This window comes from Mercenaria mercenaria, chromosome 5 (assembly GCF_021730395.1).
Source record: "Mercenaria mercenaria strain notata chromosome 5, MADL_Memer_1, whole genome shotgun sequence".
Classification (NCBI taxonomy): Eukaryota; Metazoa; Mollusca; class Bivalvia; order Venerida; family Veneridae; genus Mercenaria; species Mercenaria mercenaria.
In genome coordinates this window covers 89,931,061-89,952,401 of record NC_069365.1, presented here as the reverse complement: position 1 = coordinate 89,952,401, position 21,341 = coordinate 89,931,061, and the positions used below count along the sequence as shown (strand labels likewise).

The 21,341-nt window shown below is 34.0% G+C and overlaps 1 protein-coding gene across 3 annotated transcripts in view; it reads right to left on the bottom strand.

Moving 5' to 3' along the window:
* Window positions 1-21,341, bottom strand: part of LOC123557907 (gamma-aminobutyric acid receptor subunit alpha-6-like) — an 88,173-nt gene that overhangs the window by 36,267 nt on the left and 30,565 nt on the right. The window lies entirely within an intron of this gene.

Sequence of the window (21,341 nt, the reverse complement as noted above, 5' to 3'; positions counted from 1 at the left end):
GATATTTGAAATGTCTTTTTAGGATATAATGCTTGATTTAAGTAGGCTTGTCTTAAATAAATTGTTTCAACAAAGTTTTGGAATTTCAATTAAAAGCTGTCCGCATTTTGAATTAAGAATCGTAAGTTAGCTATTTTTTTAGAATTGTTACTCCGTTATTTTGTAATATCAAAGTTATATACACACTTCTATAAACCATACCTGAAAAGGTTAAATATAAGCAATGACCTCATACTGACGATGCTATCTGATCTGAACTCTCTGGCATTTAATTACACAGTTCTCCACAAATCACTGACAACTAGAGATGCTTTTCAGAAAAGCGCATGTCTCCCACAACTGCCCCTATGAAAAATGTCTAGTTTCTCTAGATGGTTTAGATGAGTGGATCCAATTAGATGGTCTGGGCGAGTGGATCCAATCAGTCGTTCAAGGGCCATAATTCAAAAGTGCCTGGGCGGATTTGGCTAGTTATCGAACTTGGCTGAGGTCTTATGGTCAAACACATTTTATTCAAGTTTGGTGAAGATCGGATGAGAAATATTCGACTTAGCGGACAAGAGTAAAAAGATTGATTTTTCTTTAATTCAAGGGCCTTAACTCCAAAATGCCTAGACCGATTTGGCTAGTTATCAAACTTGGCCGAGATATTATGGTCAAATACATTTTGTTCAAGTTTGGTGAAGATCGGATGAGAAATGTTCGACTTAGAGAGCGGACAAGAGTAAAAAAGCCGATTTTTTGTAATTCAAGGGCCATAACTCCAATACGCCTGGACCGATTTAACTAGATATCGAACTTGGCCGAGGACTTATTGTCAGACACATTTTATTAAAGTTTGGTGAAAATCGGATGAAAAATGTTTGACTTAGAGTGCGGACAAGCTTTGTGACAGACACACACACAGACACACACACACAGACTGGAGTAAATCAATATGTCTCCCACACCACTGTGTGGTGGGAGACATAATAAAAATGATGATGATAATAACAGTAACAGCAACAACAATAATAATAATAATAATGATAATAATTATTATTATTATTATTATTATTATTCAGATATTTTCAATGACAGAAAACAAAAAGACTTAGTTCAAGTATTTCCGACGTTTATGTTTTGAATGTTTAGCAAACTGACATGAATGTGCACACTTTCTAATTTGTTTCCATACATACAAAGTGCTAAATGGCTAAATAAAATCCGTCTGTCTTTAAGTATTCAATGCTGACACAACACTTCCGATGTTAACTTTAATTCGCAGAGATGGTTGCACCAGAATAATATACCTCGTTTTTACTCGGTTACTGCACGCATAAAGCTTTATATAAAACTGCCACCTCTATTTTGACGGCGTTCTGGAATAAACAGCCACAAAATTGTTGCCTAAACGAATAAGATTTACTCTAAAACGTGTGGAACATTTCTATTTTCCCATATCCCTGCGTTCACCCCGCTGGATATATATACAAGGGACAACTACAAAAGCGTAGCTTTCACGGATATCCTCTTGATATGTTTCAGGCATATGTTATCTTGCTGAAGCAGTAATATCTAACATTAATGCGAACTTTTATGACCTGATCGCTACGATTGCAACAATTCAAGCCTGCGAGGTTTTGAAATACATTTTCTTTATTATATATCTTGAAATATAAGGAAAGATGTCCATATTTAATTACACATATTTTCGAAAACATTTCTATGGACATCTGGAAAAGAATGAATTTAAAATATTCCTTCAAGATGCTTTTAAGTTAACTGAAATCCATAGTTTGAAATATGGACAAAACAAAAATGTAAAGCGGCTAATTGATTTCAGTGTTTTGCGCCAGCATGATAGACATAGAAAATACATATAGCATCATCAGCAAATTATTATGGCACTGATTCAATACGCTTTTGTCAGTGGCTGGTGTTATCATTCATTGTGAAATAGTTACCGTCCAAATTTTAAGAAGAAATTGACGTCTAATGTATTTGGTATGCAATACCGACATGTACGTAAACTTACAATTCAGACTGGAGTCGCCATAACCATTAATGGTTATATTACTGCGAGGGAACAAAGACTTTATCAATTTGTTCTATAAACTTACGAGCAAATGCATATACATAATGAATACAAATGGCGGCATATATTTAAATTATTATAAAATTCGTCTGTTGGGAATGATTTTAATGTGAAGAATAACCAAACAAATATAAAATTATTTTACTTATGTTCATGTGTTTGATTTAAGAAATAATAAGTTCCAAAACGAGGTTTGTCGTAGAATAACCCGAGTTTTGAGTTCTTATGCGTAAGAATATATCACGGAGGCCGTAGGCCTGAGTGATATACTGTTTCGCATAAGAACGAAAAACTCGGGTTACTCCACGATAAATCACACTTGGGAACTTATAATTTCGATTCTAACACGACATACTAGTATCAAAAGTGTTAGAAAAAATGGTAACTTCTTTTTACGACCGTGTTACGCACCTGGATCGGATGACGTCATTGCACGCGAGTGGTTTATTGCAGAATAACCAGAGATAGATTTTGCTCAACATGTATATAGGTTATTTGCTGGTCGTGTTAGAATTTCTTGCAAAGAGCTGATAACTGAGTATATCATCAAAAATCAATCTGTATACAACTTCGTTCAAATGCTATATTCTTTTAGAACGAGTGAATGTGAACGAAGCATTGGTTTGTTATAGAATGAGATGTGATGTGTCTAAGAACTGTTGTGGAAATTTTCTACGATCGTACAATATTACGTTGGATTTGACGTGACAGTCACAACTTTACGCTAGTAATAGTTCACTGATAGTATGGCTAGTACATGTATTTATCTAAGTAAACAGTTTATACCAGTGAATGCTACAGTTCAACTGATTAAACGAATGTTTTGAAATGATAAAACTATAAAGATTTAAACAAATAATTAATCAACTCGGACTTTTCACTTACATAAATTATGTTCGTAAATGTCTAATATTCATGGATATTGGTAAGAATTTCTAAACAAGTATCTTTAAAGAAGATACACGGCCGCATTAGTCAATGCACACTTTAAGCTATGAAACATGCATGCACTCTGCACTTTTACATACGATCGGGTATTCATAAAGCAAAACCAAATGTAGTTTTTAAAGTAAAACTTTTATGTTTTTAAGAAGAACATATTTTACAGAACACACATTTTACATCATAATGATAGAAATCATATTCTCGGAAACTTTAACCCAAAAAAAAAAAGACTAAAAAGGAGGGGCCAAAAAGTGGTAGGGTGTGGGGGGAGCGAAATTACCATTTTTGAAATCGTCATGGGACGAGTTGATTGCAGATTACTCCGTACCAGAGTGGCAGAGTCGAACTCTGTCGCAGGGGATTAAGGTTAATGACGATTTACAAGGACCCTTGCAAACGGATTATACTGTCTAAAAATACAGCTCAGAGCATTTGCACATATTACCTATTCCATTCGGAAACCTGTGGAATTTTTCATCCACCAATCAAAATGTACAGTTTTAATCAGCTGTTAAAAGGCCTTCACCCCAGATATAAACAGAAAGTAAAGATGATATCAATAGTGACCTCCGGGCTGAAAAAAGATTCTATTACGCATGTCAGTATAAGCTTGAGAATTTAATTGATTAACTAGATAACTATGTAAAAGCGCTATTTTCAGTAAACAAGTTACGAATGTCAAAATGTATTTATGCATTTTTTCTTCAGTCATTCAGAACAGCCACATTAAAATAAATTGAGTGTTATAGCTTATGGCCGCTTCAACGCAGAGTAAATCGTATTATATGCCTGTTAGGATAAAAAAAACTGTCAAAGTTCTATCAAATGGCCATAAATTAGCTCGTATAAAACTTTCCCTTATTTATTCTCCCTTTGTGTGTCAAAGATGCTGAATTCGTTATTCTAATTTGGAAGATTTATTATTTGTTAACGTTTGAATGCTCTGAATTTAAATATTTAGTAAAAGAAATGTTTATCTTCTGGGGTCTTGGTTCCATGTATATACTAAATGTTTAGTTTCGATTTGCTTTCGGAAGTATTTTCATTTTATACCTCAGAAATTATATCAATGATTCTAAACCAATGTCATTCTTCTCAAGATATCCAGATGTGCGATTATAATTCAGAGAAATTCATCACAAATATTAAAGAGCAAACTTTAATGGTATTAGTCTGGGCCAAATACGTTATACATTTCTATTTGCATGTACGTGTATGCCCTCTCCAAAATGTGGGACAATATTTTCATACAAATGCCATGTGTATACATATCACTACTCAGCAGCATCCAAATGTCATTCTTCAGCTATACCGCCAAAACAGGCGCCCTCGATCGGGAGATCCCATCCTCCTCTACAACCAAGGATACATTTTTAAAATCTCTAGCTGGAAAATAATTTAATTAAAATGAACAAAGTAAAACATATTAAACAAAAGAGAGAATCTCTATCTTTTCATGTGGGGTCTACAATGAGGAATGATACTTACAAGATTTCGTACGATGGAGAATAAGATGTTATACTTTATTTTCAGAGACATGAAAATAATTGCTTTTTCTGGTCTAGCCAGCACATTTCACATCAGTTAATAAATCTTTGTATCCCGACCAAAGCATAGTGAAGGGAAGACATACATGTATTATATTTGCATCGAAATGTGTCTCTATGAAATTGTTATGCATATAAGTCATACGAAGAGTTCTACAGTAACTTGAAGTATTTTTGCATTATTGACAACGGTTAGTCATTACAGCGTTCAGTTAGATAATGTCTTATTGCATATCAGACATTATGCTATAGCATTACGTACCGAAAGCACAAACACACGTACATACAGAGGTAACACAGCGGGACACCGCACTGGAACAATCCGTGGCAAAACCACCAGTCGCGAACTTTAAACAAGTGCACTTATGCAATTCCTTATTCGGTAAAAATATATTACAAAGCAATATAATTAAAATGACTCAACCCTAGGTAAACCCCTTACACGCGCAACAGTAACCACAGGAATTAGAGATAGTACCTAAGTTTTTCAAATCATAGGTTTGAAGTTAAAAAGCTTTGAAATGAAGACAAATGTCCATATATTTCTCAAAAACAGAAATATAGACAATATTTTAACCAGAAGTGCGGAGTTATGAGCATTTAATATTTTCATGATAACGAAAATTTTGTGATCAAGGACATGTAACTCTTCTTGAACATGGAGAGCATAAACATCAAAGGGACATAATATAGTCAATATTTTCTAATTGGGTGCATTTGATTTAACATTCAACTTTGATCTGGATTGCTAAATACTGATCCATGATACTGTGTGCTAAAAATTTAGAACATCTGGAACAGTCTATTAACAGAAAAACTATGCTTTAGCAGAATCTAAATAGTTAAGCTCTAACTGGGACTCGAACCCAGGACCTCTCACACCTAAGGCAGACACTCTACCACTTCCCTATAACAGCAGTAGCTAATAGCTATGCAGTTTAATTGCTGGATTACATTGCGTGAACTGGAACAATAATCGGTGAACTCCGGATTATCGGCGTATTCGCTTTGTTACCTAACGGCATTTTTTGTGTAAAGAAAAAATATAATCTAATGCTGCCAACGTAATAATTGGTCAAATCTGCCCAAATTTCTCTGACGTGTTGTTCAGAGTATGAACTTACTAACTGGCAGTACCAGTGAAATATTACTTACACTGAATATTTTATATTTACCCTTTTTGCAGCTGCCGAACGGCAAAGACGATAAGATTTGTCCAAATATAAATAATTATTTTACCAGTTTTGAGAGAATTTCAATTAATGGGAAATTACAGTTACAAACTAAATACCTTTCTGCAACACATGGAGTCATTAGCATTCACTGTCAATCAGTATTATGACTAAGATCGACTGTCATTCATTCATTTCAAAGTTTCATAGACAGAGTCCGTTGTTTACATTTTTATCGTAACCGGTGCACTTGTAAAAATCACTTTAGTTTGAAAAATCAAAGTATGCGAAGAGCTATGGTACGGTCTCTACAGGAATACATTGCAAAGCACAAATATGTTCATCTATAGATACATTGATAAAAAGCCATGGAACGCAGTGACTATATTGAACTCAGGACACAACCAGGAGAAACACTTTTACGAGCAAGATACAATAAAATCTGAAAGAAAATCATTGAGAGGCAACCAAGATTAATAAAAACAGACTCAATATAGTCTGTTCCTGAAAGTTGATAATATGGGCAACACCTCCAATAAGTGGTTTATGCTAAAGTTGTATTTGGGTTTCTCCCCCCTAACTTCTTTGAATGTCCTTAAGTTTCAAAAAATCCAACTTTCATTAAATACAATATTGTAGACTCTTTCTGAACGCACAGAACTACCTAAACACGTAGACTATAAAATGTCTTACACTTAAAGAAAATAAATTAAATGTTACGAGAAGTTAGTCATTCTGGAACTATAATAAATACTTTTAGTATTGTTGGCCCGCAATGACACACACTGATCGACTTAACTCTATGTATCTAAGTATGTGCAACAGTCCCGTACCTTAGAATGTTGAATATAAGTAATAGAACATAAGTAATAGCCTCATTTTCTCAATTCAGACGGTGTATGATTGTAATCCCTGACATTTAATTCCACAAAGCTCCACAAATCACTGATATTAATTCCACGAATAGTCACTAGAATAACACTCAAATCATTCACTCTCACTCAGAATATAGAAAGCTTGATATTTCCTTAAGATGCCAATTAACGTGACAGGAAAACATCTTTTAGCTGAATTGTTCAAACATTTTCATTTTGAGCCTTTGACACGATGCCACCTTGAAAAAAAAACGTACACTGGCCTACTTCGCCTCCTTGCGAACAAGATGCTTAATAAAATCGGTAACATGGTAATCATTCGATGTGGAGAATGTGTTTCATTGTATGACTGAAGCTCTTTATGAAACTTGCTCTTACTAGATTTTGCCAAAGTTTTGGAATAAAGGTCTGGGTGCATTTGAGCGTGTTTAAACGCGTCAATAATAAAGGAGGACTTCTTTGAAAAACAAACATATTATATACAAACCATGAAGTAAAGGTAAGGTAAGTGTGAGGTTAGTCTATGATAATCATGTCTCAAAATTGAACAGAATATACTGGCAGCTCTTGCATATAACCTATAGTAATGTAACAAGATTTCCAGTTAGTAACAAATCGGTTCGTCAGAAATAACGCATCATTCGAGGCAAACAACATGAGCACAATGATATTTGACGAGAGAATATGCAAAAACATGTAAGCCTTTGTCCTTCCTTTATGGAATATTAAGCTTTCTAATGAATAATTAGTGTCGAACGTATTCTTTCAATACTAGTAATTGAAGAAAAAACACAGATTAAAATCCCTATATGGCTTCTTTCAGCTTTTCTATGCAATTTATCCTTCCTTGACCTTTTGTCATGTGACCAATATTGAGTATATCAGGCCCGGATCCAGGGCCCGGCCGGGGGGGCCCGTGCCCCCCCCCCCCCCCCCGCCCCCCAGTTAGCCGAGAAGTGACATGTACTCATCAAAGATGCCCTTCAAAATTTAGACCCTGAAATGCACCAGAGGCCACCATTTCATACCTGTATTTCAAAATTTTCCAGGGGGAGATCCCTCTGATCCCCCAATCAAGAGAGGAGTATCGTACTCCTCCATGTATTTCAAAAAATTTCAGGGGGAGTCAATCTGATCCGCCCCTGACCCCTGAACCCCTACTTAACATGGGCAAACGCGCCCCCTCGAAAACCTTGCGCCTCGACGTTGATGTCTTCGTTCAAGACTGGTGCCCCTCCAGTCAAAAATTTCTGGATCCGGCCCTGGAGTATATTAATATCAGTATAATAATGTAGTATTTATAAAGTAGCTATGTAACTGTGACAATGCCGAATATAACATTGCTCATGAATTATTTCCAAAGGAATGTGTGTACGGGGTTATCATTTAGAAAACATGGGGCCGAAATTTATCAGATAGACATATACATATTTATTATTAGGTCAAACACTGCTGTTGATTTTTCCACTGGCACAAAACACAAACGAATGCAAAAACAACAAAGAAACAACAAATAGACACAAAACATAAATGAAGAAGATACAATATAGGGTAAGGTATCGAACTGTTGAAATCACATGATAAGAAGTGCCCCACTATACTATAATAAATTTACAAGTGTGTACTGTTATTTCCCACTAACTTTCCTTTGAAAAGTAGCTAGAAAGGTCTATAAATCTAGTCTTTTACATGATACAATGTACAGTTCTATTTCTGTTAATGAGACATTTGAAAAGAACCCTTCCCCTCCCCCCCCCCCCCCCCCCCCCCACCCCCATCTCTCTCTCTCTCTCTCTACTACTACTACTACTACTACTACTACTACTACTATGCAGTTTTTGAATTAATAGTCTTTATTGGCCAAACAGATGGATGCTTGGAGTGGTTTTATCACTTATATAGTTTCAAATGGAAATGTTTAATTTCAAGGGCTGAATATACTTGCATCCTTGATATTAAATAGGAATGCCGTAATAGCATTTATTCACACAGTGCAGCGTGAAATTGTCTTTTGTAAAATGTCTTTAAAGTCGTGAAGCGTAAAATTATTTTTCTGTGCGATAGCAACTGTTAGATGGAAAATTCTGTTTGTCCTAGCTACATTTCTTGTCTGACATACAATCCCTGCTAGAGTTTCAATAAGCTAAGATTGTAAATTAGTAAAGTGATGGGTTATATGCTAGATACTTTTATCATTCGAACGTATTACAGAAACGATCTTAATTTTCTAAACTGCATATATTCCTAAGGTTTTGGTTATAACTATCATCAATAACAATATAAACTATTCGTTTTGTTAGTTTTACCTTTTATGTTAAGCTTATGCAAGTAATCTTTCTTACTGACATGCTTTGAAAAACGTAACTCATGAACGAAATATTGTAGATTTACCTTCGAAGAAAACATTAGCGATGGCAAAGTGAAACGCTCAAACAAGTAGTTAGGGTACAAAATGAAGAACACCGACTGAGGAAAACAAAACAATACTTGAACCGTCGTCTATTAGCACATTCTCTTTGTTCTTAACCAAACGTTGTTTCTCATATATAAAACATAACAAAAAAAAGCACGCAGATTGTTTTCAATGGACCTTGTTAGTTTAGTGCTTGATACTATTTATCTGCTCTTTTTCGTGAGAAAATGAAGGCATACTTTCTTTTTCGATGAGATTTGCAGCAAAATGTTATCCACATAAATTATACAGGTCCGTCTCAAAATTCAAATACATAGCGATTTGTGCATACCTCTATGTCACATATTGAATGGCATACCTTAGGCAAAATCATGTAAAAATGACCAATTTGAATTAATCTATAAATCCTCAATTTTAACCGAGAAATATGAAAGCATTAATTAGCAGGTAACATTATATAACTCGTTATGCTTGTGACTGATGCAGTCCAAAAACGAAAAACCATTTTCGTATCATCAATGTTTCTTCATCCGCATGAATTAACAAAATGTTGATATGCTGGTAGCCAGTGACATTACCTGTTTTACTTTCGCTGCTTCTTTATCATTTTTTCTTTTTACATATTTTAAACTTAATCGCTCTAACAATTATATAAAACATGAACTCAACCTTTCCGACAAAAATGCTTATTTTTATTTTTCTCAAAAAATGCTTGTAAACGGAAAAAGATGCAAAATATGTACACAATAAGTACATATTTAGTAAACCAAGACACTCCTTGGCGTCATTAGCGATATCTTATTTGGAATCAAGGTCTTTTATAAAGTAATGAATTAATTGAGCCGCGCCATGAGAAAACCAACATAGTGGGTTTGCAACCAGCATGGATCCAGACCAGCCTGCGCTAACAATTTCTCCAATTCCAATAGGCTTTAAAAGCGAACAGCATGGATCCTGACCAGACTGCGTGGATGCGCAGGCTGGTCTGGATCCATGCTGGTCGCAAACCCACTATGTTGGTTTTCTCATGGCATGGCTCATTTACTTTCAAGTCAAAAGTTACGCTATTTCAAATAATCTAACAAGTTTAAAAAGTCTCTACCGCTGATGTTTTATTTCAACTGAATACCTAGGTGGTAAAATCCTTTAATGACTAGTAACAGAATTCGGAACCAAAATTCATTTTTAGCAGTAGTGAATATAAGCATGAAATATTTTTTTTTTTTGGTTGGATTTAACGTCGCACCGACACATGATAGGTCATATGGCGACTTTCCAGCTTTAATGGTGGAGGAAGACACCAGGTGCCCCTCCGTGCATTATTTCATCACGAGCGGGCACCTGGGTAGAACCACCGACCTTCCGTAAGCCAGCTGGATGGCTTCCTCACATGAAGAATTCAACGCCTTGAGTGAGACTCGCACCCACATCGATGAGAGGCAAGTGATTTGAAGTCAGTGACAAAAGAAATAATTAGAAATAAAGATAAATATTTAAAACAGTTACATTTATCTTAAAATCACTGTGTTTAAAAGGAGCATGCTATAAACAATGGCCTCATGATAACACAACCGGCACAGTAAAAATAAATAGGCATCTAGCTTAAACGTGATAGCAATGTCTTCTGTACCAATAGTGGAAGTAACGCTGTGTTGGAGAATGGTGTAGAGTGGAAAAGAACGTATGAATTCAATACAGTAGTATCTTAATGGACCTTACAAATGTCTTAAAGACGTTGTTTGGCTATACTGAGATGCAATTCCTGAAATGACACATGTTTTGTCAGGTGTAGATGTATTTTACCTTAATGGATATCAACTTTCGTTTTAGGCCAATGTTACAATTTAAATAAATAATCTAACAATCTCCTAAAATTTTCATTTAGCTAAATGATATTTTCTTAACAATTTATTATTCGTATTTCCTTAGTCAAAGTCTGTTTAGTCTTAAATGTAGATCCTTCACGAGCATTGAAACTGCCTAGATGCAACAAACAAATAAAACAGTCATATGACCAAGTAATATTTGTTTATGTTGCATTATTGTTTCTGTTTTATCAAATAAATGTGTACAAGTCTTTGATGCAATGTTTCTCATTTTTAAATCACTTTTAATGTATCATTTATGTACAATCTGAGGCATAAATGTTGGATTATCATATTGAAATACGAGTCTTGATTTTGTTTAGGTCTGTCAAATCATTTAATTAAACAAATTGTCTTTGTCTTAAAATATGTTTAGGCTTAAATTTCCGGCATATTCATTATAAATATTTTGCTGAATTTTGAATATTTATTTAAGAGCCAATTTATCTTTGACACTATTACTTTTGAGAAATCGAAGACAGTCCTGCTACTGACAAAGTTTATGATAACTAATATTCATTATTTTCAGCGGCGTAATCTGATCTGAACACTAAAGAATTTGATTTCACAAATCTCAAGAAGTCACTTGCAGTTAACTCCAAATGTCGCCACAATGATAGTAATAAAACAAAATTCACTTAGAAAATTCCTTCAGACCATACTGGTATGACAAAGAATAAAATGACAATCCTTCACGAAATGTGGTTCAAATAATTCAGACGTTTATAATTTAAGCAATCTTCAAAACATGATTTAGATGAAGGAATATATAAAATGTAATTTCACGTCCAATGTGAACCTTTGCTTTATACAATACCGTAATGTAAATAACTGGTCTCAGATACTTCAAATCACGTTTGAAAATTAGCAATGCTGCTGAATACTTATGGTAGTATGATAGATTTCAAAATGTATGTACATAAAGCTAATACAATCAAATTACTTCATCTAAGAATCTTCTGCTTAAGTGCGGTAATGAATATCTAATGCTATGATTTAACTTGGCTGGCCTAACAAGAAGCTATAAACTCTTACAGGCCAGAGACATTACTTTTGTTGTTCCTCTTTGATGAAAAACATAACCAAATGTATGGGAGAAAATGACATGTAATCAGTAAATACATCTCGATCATATTAGATCGTTTAGTCCATACCATAGTAAAGATTATGACCTTTTGATGGCGGCTTTGCTAAAAACCAGCAGTAAGAAATTAATTGTATTGAATGTATTGGAACAATATCAATCTGCCGCTGTCACTGTTTCTATGATCTTAAAATTGTAATAACATTTTCATCTATTTATTTGTATCTGTATTTATCTGTAATAAGAATCACGTTCTTTGCATTTATTTCTCCAGTGTTGGCGGATTCCTAGAATCACATTTTATTGTTAATGTTGTCTGAAGCACAATAACAGTGTGGGGAATCACGTGACCCAACATGGTACGGAACACGGAAATCAACATGGCGGATTTTTTAATTTTTTACCAATTTTCAAAGGAAAGTAAAAACTACAGCATCTATTTTACTCTTATTATAGCGCAGTCTATGCGCATTTTAATGCTCTTTCCAGCAATGTATGTGTCTTGTCTAAGTTTCTTCTAGTTCCTGAGTTACCATCGAGGTTTTGACCGAACCGATGATAATTTTCTTTAAAAACACAATGGTACGATACACGTAATTACTCTTTGCACACAAAAATCTATGTAATTTGCAGCTTTACGTACTTGTTTCAATTTGTAACTGTTAGATCTTTATCATATAGTAACCATGCACAGTGTTTCTTTATGATTTTTCGTGAATTCTTGTAAAAAAAAAAGACAAACTATTGAAATGGTACGCGACACGTGCTATGATACGCATCACGTACTAACTGTTGGCAGTCTGATACGCAACACGTGCATGTGTCACCAACGGCGATCTAGCTTCAAATTTGCGTCACAATTAATCTATTGAACTATTTCAAACGTGGTTTTCAGTTTTTTTAAGATCGTTCAGAAGCACTGCAATCTGACACTTGGGAAAAAGAAGTGGATAAAGAAGCAAAACAAGAATATCAATATCAAAGTAACTTTCCCAATTGCTGCAATGCGCCAGGAAATCACCAGCGAGAAAACAAACAAAAAGACTGCTTACGCCATCTGAATCCCCTCTACAACTTATATCCAGCAAACTGAAGAAAAAAAGGCATTTAGGTCACCTGTCGCTTCCAAAAAAAACCAAACATATAATAACTCTCGATTAAAGATCACATTTTGAACCTGTAGAGGAAAACAGTGCTATGTATGTAAAGACAATGTAGAGCACTTCTTAAACACTGGATTGCAAGTGTGAAGAGCTGCGTAATACAGACAATGTTGTCTCCATTGAAAATTTATTGTCAGAAGTTTTCTCGGTATTATAAGAGGAAGATGGACTTGATGATGTAATAATAAAATTTCTAAAATTGGCTGAAGATAAAAAATCCCAGTGAACAGTTTAGCATTTTTTTTGTGGATGGAGGTTGTTTGTTGGTTTGGGTGCACTAATACAACACAAATGAGATACTCGAACAAAACTAAGATGTTTGGATACTTGGCTGGAGAATATTTGGAGGACTGTTTATTCGTTTTATGAGCGGATACAAAAATCGGGTAGAGAACGTATTGGGAATGTCTGATCCAGGGCTGGCATCACCCTAAACATCTTTGATAAACTTTGCCGTACCAGATTTGCTAGTGTTCATAACATTTAGTAACAAATAACATCATCTAAAATTTGAACTAATCATTAAACTCTAAATAAATGTTATATATATAACTTTCTGACGCATTTTAGTCGATAGTTCCGATAGTTTCTTCATTTTATTTTGCAGTATCATTGAAAAAAATACTACGCTACAGTTTGTATATGGGGTCTGGTAAACCTATCCCCCTTGGCCAGGCCAACATTATCTGCTACCCCCTGTACAGTATATTTTAACGTTATGGTACATCCCGAGACATAAAACAATCATACAAAATAAATGGTCTTCATCGGATCATGTTTTAAAAAGTTCACCCGCCACACCATGTTTGCGAACTGGGTGAGCTTTTATATTATGTACGATTGTTTTATGTCTCGGAATGTACAATACTGTATATGGGCGTAGCTAATATGGGAGTCTGGCCAAGGACAGTCCTTGATGTACTAACAGTTCCTTGTTTTCTTTTCACAGGAAGTCTTTTTCTGCTTGCAGTATTGAACATGTGATTTCTTCACATTTCTTCACATAGTAATTCAGTGTTTAAGAAGTGTTCTACATCGCCTCTGGTATCACTGTTTTCCTCTACATGTCCAAAAAGTGATCTTGAAGACCTTTATCGGGAGTTATTGTAAATTGTTTTTTGGAAACGACAGGTGACCAAATTCACTTTATTTTTTTATTTGCTGGAGATGAGTTGTACAGAGGGGATTTAGATGGCGTAAGCAGTCTTTTTGTTTGTTTTCTCGCTGGTGATTTCTTGACGGATTGCGGCAATTGGAAATTTACTTTAATATTGACATTCTTGTTTTGCTTCTTTATCAATTTCTTTTTCCCAGGTGTCAGACCCGATTTCTTCTTAGGTTTGGCCATGTCTGTAAAAGAAAAGTATACAAGATTAGAAAACTGCGCCATTCTGAAATAAAATAAGCATTTTATGTAATTTTGAAACATGAAAGTCTTAGCGTGCTGACCTCTTTAAACATAAATAATGAGTGCAGTGCTTCCGAACGATCTTGAAAACTGAAACCACGTTTGAAATAGTTAAGTAAATTAATTATGACACAAATTTGAAGTTAAATCGCCATTGGTGACACATGCACGTGTTGCGTATCAGACTGCCAACAGTTAGTACGTGTTGCGTATCATAGCATATGTCGCGTACCATTTCGATAGTTTGTCGATTTTTCGCAAGAATTTGCGAAAAATCATTAAATTCTTGCGAAAAATCGACAAAGCACTGTGCATAGTTACTATATGATAAGGATCTAACAGTTACAGATTTAAACAAGTTCGAAAAGCTGCAAATTACATAGATTTTTGTGTGCAAAGAGTAATTACGTGTATCGTACCATTGTGTTTTTAAAGAAAATTATCCTCGCTTCGATCAAAACCTCGAAGGTAACTCAGAAACTGGTGAGAACGTAGACAAGACACATGCATCGCTGGAAAGAGCATTAAAATGCGCATAGACTGCGCTATCAAACGAACGAAATAGATTTTGTAATTTATACTAACCTTTGAAAATTGGTAAAAAATTAAAAAATCCGCCATGTTGATTTCCGTGTTCCGTACCATTTTGGGTCACGTGATTCCCCACACTGAGTAAAACTATTTAAATATTTATAAAACACAAAGGTACGGGTGATGATTAATCTTTATCTTACCGTCTAGACACATTAGCTGTACATTTATAACCTTACTTCAAGTCATGGAAAGTGTATCTTTTTGTATATATACACCTTTATATTTCAAATGTAGACGTGCATATCAATAGTATTAAGCATAAGCTTCAAATCCACCCTTTTTCAAATTTTATCAAAGTACTATATGTATTAGGAAACAAGATATTGCAGAAATATATCATAAGAACTTCAAATGCTTAACTGCAGTTTTAGAAAATTACATTCGATTTGGAGATATTCATCTATTGCGTCTGGATGGTATGATAAATGACCATACGTTTGTTTGTAATTTATAAACATTTAAATGGTTCTGTCATACTAAAGAATAAATTTACACAGGGAAACAAATTTAACAGAACATTTACCGGATTCCATGATCCAAAAGGATCAAAAATAATTACAATACTGAAGCCAAGTAAGGAGTAACTTCTTACGGCTGCTGACATTAGTTCAATGTTAGCCGATGCCAGGGGGCGTTAAGTGTTTTACTCCTCCGAACAGACTCAGACTCACTCTCACTCACACCGGCGTTGGGTTGTTTTCCAGGCACATGCTTCCAACTGATCCTTTATTTCACTGGTAGCTTGTTGAACGAAAACTGAACTTCTCACTTTTGGAAAAGACCATTTGTTTATGTGGCAACAGCGACAATATGTTTCTCTAACGCCGGGCCACACAATCGAATCTCGGGAATTAAGTTGATCAATTTATACCTGTCTTAACCCTTTTTCAGAGATGTTGAATTGTATGTTAATAACAATGTGTTCTATTTTCAAACTATTTCCATCTTTCGTTTAAAATATGAGTTTAAAATTAAGAAAAGAACATTGAATTCCACTTGATGAAAGCGTAGCGTAAAAATAGGAAATGTTCACAATACATTATCACATAGGCATTATGCTTATGAATAAAAATTAAAGTAAGGCGTTTAAACAATTACAGAAGATTTTGGCGAATAAGAAACATTTATCTGATCAACAATAATACTTCGATATCTCTCAACATCATATCACAGTCTACATTTTATAATGGAATAATGAACTGTCAAATTAATAGTAGATTTGTGGACAGCTATTATGAATCATGCATACAGTAAATAAAATCAGGAATGCAGTGATCATAAAACTGTTGTTTGTATTGTTGTAACGGAATGCATATAATTCTAGTCGTTTGGTACATATGTCTGTATTTTGCAGCTACAGAAACGTTTAATTGTATTTAATATTAAAGTACGGTGCATTTAACAATAGATGAGATTCTACATCCTACTAGAGCTGTAATATCTGCCACCAACTCTCAGATCTATTTTCATGTGCATGAAAATTTGTTATTAAACTATTTTTGAGGACTGCATAAAGTATACATAGGTATAATTAAGATCACATGAGGCAACGTTGTCTTAAAGTATATTAGCGCGACACCGACAGACTATGTATTTCACATGTACTCGACGATTTATTTGATTCAAATTCAGCTCGACACTAAAATAGAACGTTCCGACGACAGTTAACATTATTTCTCCAGCAACTTTATAAGCTAAAATATTATGTCTTAATTAAGAGCACTTAGTGCCCGCAGTTTATACGTGAATAAACAAAGATATATATCCAGCAAGAAAAGCCGAAAACACGGCCTTTTCAAACCAAAAGCCTGAAGTAATTATGTAATAATGTGTTCAACAGTAGTAAATTAATGTACTCACACCATGTATTTTAAAGAAACACAAGAAGATAACAAAACAGAAACAAAGACATAAAAGAACTTATTCAGAAACGTCCTTGAAATGGCCAGTAGCAATATCGCTATTGGTTAATTCATTCATTTCCTCTGGTTCTTTAGTTGTCTCAGGTACTCATTTTCCATCGAGAGAAAATGTAAACGAAGTTTTGCTTACTGCTGAGCTATTGCAGTCTTTCTGCTTTATTTGACACATTTAGACGCGACTGAATTAGCCTATTTCATGCTCCGATAGCATGCACAGCGTAATACAGGCTTACTTTACATTATTCTGTGACGTCCCTGTCGACTATACGAAGCCAATGGAAAGATATTTAAGGCAGTTCTGCACGGTCGGATCAAAATGTTTTCTTCAATGTAGAATTTTATTAAACCCTGTTTTTCTAAACTTGAGAACATAACTAAAAACTTCGGAAAAGAAAAAAGACAGGGTCATGTGCTCGATTTTTCATTTTAATTACATTTTCGCGAATAGAGTTTTCGTACAATGTAGATTTAAGTGTAATTTCTCACAGTTGTAAATGAACATAACATATGCTCATTTTTAAGATATTTGCCCAAGATTAAAGAGATCCGTGCTTTGATTTTATGATATTTTTTGGAAATATTATACGTGTCATGTTTTAACTTTAGAAAAATAGTAAGAAATTTACATACCAGTGCCATTAATTCACAAAATGATTTTCATTTCCGTACGCCGAGTCCAGGACGTTACGCGATTACTTCAGTTTATCAAGCGTACAGAACTACCTTTAGCATTATATGATAAGTGTTATGCCTGACTAACGTTTCAGACACTCTTAGGGGGCACATTCAGAATTGTTGTATTTGGTATTTGTATTTTCTATTAAACTCCTATTTATGGCAAAAGTCAAGCTAAATGGAAACATGTTTAAACTGATAACATTTGTCATTGTAAATCTCTTGAACAAAGTAATATTTTATAACCACGAACATAGAATCTACTCATAAATTTAAACACACACTTTGTACACCTACGCAGAATTAAAAGCATCATTTCTTACGTACAGCGTTGATGCTTGTTTAATTTTGTGTGTTACTTTGAGTTGCGAAAGTGTCTATTAAAGTCGTGATTTCTGAGCAGGTGAAAATCAATCAAAAATTGTTTAACCATATTACCTTTTACAAAATTTGTTTAATAAGTTCATACAGAGAAGGAAAATAGGCAAGTGGCTTTTAAAAGAAATAGATTTATTTAAAAATCAAATAAAAAGATACTTTTAGTATTCATCTATATATTTAAGACCTACACTTTTGTTCAATCATTTAAGACTGTTGTCGACATTGCATGAGTATACGGTTTTAAATATACTTGAGAAACTAATAATTGGAATGGAAAGCTCCCGCTCTGAAACAAAGTGTAAAGGTGTCTTAACTTATTTCCTTCCTGAAGATAAGGCGGTCTTGCTGAAATTAATTAACTGCTATCTCTTACGGCCACTTCAACATGAAATAAATCGTATCATATAATGTAGTTTCCGTATGCCAAATGTTCTATCAAATGGCAATACAATATCAAACAGAAAAATGAATTGCATACAGAAAATGATGCTGTTCCTTATATGTCAAAGATAATAAAACTTAGTACTCCAGTTTGGAAGATTTGTTAATGTTTGAATCTTCCCAATTTGGATTGAACTTGATTGTCCGCTCCAAAAACACACTGCAAATTAATGCGTCACATTTTATCCCCTTACACAGCCAATGCACATGACTCTTTTGAGGTTATTAAATCTTATCAGCATTATCCAGCTGAAATTACAGGTCTATGTATCCGCATAAAAAACTTCTGTAATTTGTTATCGGGATGAAAGAGGACTGTTTTTCAAACGGACTAAAGCTTTGTTTTTGTTTTTGTTAGTGTATGCGTCAGTTTATTGTGAGGGAATTACCAAACTCTCGACCTAGGTTTGAATGTCCTTATCAAAAAACTAAAGAGCGTCGTTGATTCTCTTTCTCTTTTATCTTTCCATTTTTTGTATCTCATGTACCTCAATATCAATTTTAGCCTTAACATCAGATAGTATATCTTCCATAATTGGTAGACCTGTCTCAGCTTAAATAGAAATTCCATTAACTGATACTGAAAAGATAAAAAAATGTACACATTAAGAAAACGTCAGACACGCCTTAGCGTCATAGTGGATATATAATTTGGAATATTGATAACAATGTGTGTTCATACAGACTGTAGTGGAAACCGAGATTTAATATTTTATATTATGAGGAAATGAACCCATTGTATATTTTTGTATAAACTAGACTTTTCGCCTCAGTGCATAAAACTGTGTGGCGTAAATAAGAAATTATAACAATAAGGCATACCATCCGTGCATCCGTGTGTCTATATATAGTTGTATTCTTAAGTTTTTTTGAAAAAAAAGTTCCACAATTGTACAATAACAACGAATAGCATTTGTGCATTATGGCCATAAGCAAGTACTTTAATCATGATAAAGTAATTAATTCTTTGTTTCAAAATCAAATGTATTGTTGTTTCAAAGGCGGTCTTTAACTGCTGATCGTGTACTTTTAATTCAATACATGTACCTAGATGATCATGATACATGCCTTCAAATATAAGCTATTAAAAGTATATTGTATTTGTTCAAATTTGTTTGTCTAACTGTGCCGGTGCCTTAACGAAAACATGTTCTGTCAAAAGTTAAACAGATCTGCAAAAGTACTAGAAATACAAAAATTATCCATTTTCAATTCTCACAATTGAGATAATGGGTCAAAGAAAATACTGTCTCAGAAAATCAGTTTACAGACTGAACAATCCAAAATCCAAAGAATTAAAATATATAGTTAGCAAGTATTGCTAGTCTTGTCATAGTTTGTTTTCCAGCAAGATTTAAAATGAATTAGTAAGCATGTGATTAATTTAAAATAGAGAAAATAGTACATTATATCTTTTTATTTTTCAAAGCTTAAGTAACTTACAATACGATACAAAAATATTATAAGGTTTATCTTCCTATAGAACGTTGATTATAAAGGACATAAAGATATATGTACATTTACAAATACTATATAGTTTTGCGTGAAAGCTTTGTGATCAATAGCGGAACGACGTTAATACTTTATATTGTTTATGACTTGTTGGTTAGAGCGCCATAGATAAACGGGAACTGCCTAGAACAATTGTTCAACAGCGGACATTTTGGTACGTAACACAAACCAAACAAATATTTCTAAAGACTCTGAGCACCTAAATAAACTTCGTTTTGGAGCTTTTTATTGGTGATCTCATTTGTGTTATGTGACGGGAAAATAATGATATTTAAGGAGTACAGTATTTATTTCAATATATACGCACACAAGGAATTAAAAAACAAACAAGTAGTAAAGATAAATAAAAACTAAAACTTATTTTTAGAATTTGTATCCAATGGCTCGTAGCTCATTTTGTGCTTGATTAGATATGATGATATAGGCCTGGAGCATAGAAAACAACTGGCTTTTAAAAGATAATCAGACAAATACAGAAATAAAACAGTGAAGCAAACAAACAAACATAGATCAATAAAAAATATCAAATACTATATTATCACTAAATAGCATAGACTTAAAATGATCAATTATACTGTGAATCGCCCTTTGGCGAGAAAATATTTCTGAGTCATCTCAAGTATAAACATCAACATATAGTTCTTTCGATCCATAAAAAAGATTTTGGTAGTAACAAATACAAGGCAGATGTTGTAAAAATCCCTGTTTCTGATCTGCGTTATTAATTAATCAGAGAAGAAAGTGATTCTGGTTTTGTTTGGCTGTTTCATTAGAGCCGCAAAAAATGTTATAGATTATTTTCCTTGCGTATTGTGATTTTCAATAAGGCAAGACGAAACACTTTCTATGTATCACACACATACTTATAGTAGCGTATTTGGACAAAGCCTTAGCAATAACGTCCGTTCAAAGAATAGACGTCATGACATTCCAAAGTTGCACAACAACAAAGTTCCGGTTTAACTGTGACATATGTAAAGTAAGGTTATGTTTTTGTTTTGGTTTGTTTATTGTTTTAGGGGTTTTTTTCACATTTTTGTCGCAAAATAACGTATTTTGAACCAACAAATATATATAACAAACCAACTGTCAAGGTTTACTGTACATAAACAATCAATAAGTAATTCATGAATCGTTACTTATTATTAATAGCACAAGAGTATGGAGTGCCAGATTGTTCTTTCTGGTAGAGGTAAAATCACCGGAATGGAAGAAAGTGATTTCCAGATTCAATTTCACCAAAAGGGCCACGAGAATTGAATGTTCT